Source organism: Gavialis gangeticus, unplaced genomic scaffold (assembly GCF_001723915.1).
Source record: "Gavialis gangeticus isolate Ggan-Ray unplaced genomic scaffold, GavGan_comp1, whole genome shotgun sequence".
NCBI lineage: Eukaryota > Metazoa > Chordata > Crocodylia > Gavialidae > Gavialis > Gavialis gangeticus.
In genome coordinates this window covers 12,404,796-12,407,301 of record NW_017728998.1, presented here as the reverse complement: position 1 = coordinate 12,407,301, position 2,506 = coordinate 12,404,796, and the positions used below count along the sequence as shown (strand labels likewise).

The 2,506-nt window shown below is 44.7% G+C and overlaps 1 protein-coding gene across 1 annotated transcript in view; it reads left to right on the top strand.

The window, feature by feature from the left end:
• Positions 1–2,506, top strand: part of VAT1L (vesicle amine transport 1 like) — a 101,047-nt gene that overhangs the window by 41,768 nt on the left and 56,773 nt on the right. The window lies entirely within an intron of this gene.

Sequence of the window (2,506 nt, the reverse complement as noted above, 5' to 3'; positions counted from 1 at the left end):
CCTCCAGCCAGTTGGCGACCCAGTTGTCTGTGTGGGTGTCTACACCACAGTCCCCCAGTTTCTTAATGAGAACAGGGTGAGAGACAGTGTCAAAGGCCTTCCGAAAGTCCAGGAAGACGAAAGCACTGTTTTTAATATGCAGCCTAAATCTTTATCTAGGTTAGAAAGTAGAGTTATTTTCTGACTAACCAAGTCACTAGAACTGTTAAGCCCATGTTTTAAAGACAAATTGCAAACTCAAATATTTAAAGTGAATGTAGGAAAGTTCAAAACTCTTAAGCTGTTGTCCCTATGGGTCTTGCTACATACTAGTGAGGGACCACAGTATTGTGGTTTTAACCAACAAGAGCTTGATTTGTCCTGTATGTGAGAATGCATTAAGAGCCCCAAAATCCATAATTATTCCCCTTTTCATTTTTGAATCCGTTTTGGACAGTAGGGCTTACCCTCTTGCTAATCAGACAAGAGATTACCTTCCCAACCTACCTTTGGAATGCCCCCAAAAATGCTGGAGCCCAAATGAGCCAATGTCACCTGCACAATGTTTATGTTCCCTCAAACACTACTGAGCACAGTACATCTGGGAGCATGAGGGCCTCTCTGCTGCCTTTGAAGTTGCACGACAAGGCAAAGCTGTATTGCCATGGTGGCCAAAGCATAGCTCGCAAGCCGCATGTGGCTCACCAGCACTTTTCCCAGGACTGCCGGCTCCGGCACCGGGCTGCCGGGGCGGGAGCTTCAGCTGTGCCACTTACCCCAGGGCGCACTCCCCACGGGGAAAGCTGGAGCAGCTTAACGCTGTGGCGGCAGAGAGGGTGGGGGGTGGTCACCTCTGGTCTGGGTCCTCGGCATCCCCCACCCCCCTGCACTCCAGCTCTTGAACTTCTGTGGAGGATCGGATTTAGCTCCCAGGTTGGGCAACCCCGACCACCCCTGCTGTATTGCTCCCTGCGTGGACTCCCCAGTGTTTGGGGATAAAAAGGAGGAATATGCCAGCCCACAAATGGATACCCAGGTAATCCCTGGAGGAATTTCAGCAGGATCTGAAACGGAATAAAGAGCACCTTCGAGATGGCAATGTCTCCGGCCACAGAAGAAATCCACACGTGGAAGAATCCTTTTTTCCACACATCAGTAGGGTACAGTTTGGCCAAGTTGAAGGTGCTGTCTGAAACAAAGACTTGTATTACTGGTGTCTACGTATCTATTAAGATTCTCAGAACACACCTGCCAGAGTAAGGGCCTCCTTGCCATTATCAAGAGGCAAAAACACGTGTTTAGGATGGGGGGGGCTACAAATCTAGTCCTCTCCTCAGAATTTGCATGGGAATAAACTGAAGTGCATTATGTAGAATTACATCCTTCTCTGAAGAAATGCATGCCTAATGCCGCTACTAATGATGTAAGCAATGATAAATTTTATTGTGAATAGGGCCAGTACTACAGATACTGAAGTAGCATCTTTTTTGGGGTAGATTCATCTCTAGCGCTGGTATAATGTTGTTGATCTCAGCAGAATCGCTCCTGATCTGCAATAGTGCAAGTAGAGAATTAAGCCTCTTGACTTCTATAATTTATAGAGGTTTAGTCCCTCTGTGCACCTGTACACATGCCCAACACCTGCTCCAATGCATTCTAATTGGAACGGGTCAGAGCAGACTCAATATAATCTTACCAACATGCTCCGGCAGCCTCGACATCACATGTGTTCAGCATACCCATGCTTCAAAACAGTGGTGGGGGCACTTTTAACTAAAGCTTGTCAAACGAGCTTTAGTTTAAGTGCCCCCACTGCCATTCTGAAGCACAGGGATGCTGAGTACCTAAGACACTGTGTGCTTTAATTAGATCAGCTCCTGAGAGCTGCTTGAATTAAAGCGCCCCTCATACCTACCCCGAAGCACGTGTACAGATGCCCTGTGTGACCAAGCAGTCACACAGCATGTCTGCTGGATGGCTGATAAAGTATATGCGTTACTCCAATGCTGTTGTTACAGTCAGTTGTCCAAATAAATAAAATCTCCATGATCCATTGTTATGCAAATTGGGGAGGCCTGCAAGCTCTTTTGATTTAGCTTCATGTCCTCTTTATTTTTAAATGTTTATCCTGCCTGTAAAATTGCAATAACCATAAATAATAATTTTATCTTTCCCAACCACCTGTATAGTCTTGGCTAGAGATTTAACAGCATGTCACTTCACCTTCTTACATTCTGCAACTTTCCTTCAACTGGTCTGGTTACCACATCATTGCTTAGGCAGAAATGTTACCGGGTGCTAAAATAGACATATTGTACCAGTCAGATCTCAATTAAGCCAAACTTTTTTTTTTTTTCCCCATAGTGTGCTGTAATAACTAATGCTGGGCATTCCTCAGTAGCCCTATTTATACTTCATTTTTGGCAGGAAATAAATAGAATTTTTATTGCTTTTTACTCCTATTTCACACATCTGCTTCCTTCTTTTTCCATATCTGCCATGACTTTTTTTTTTTTTTTTTTTTTTT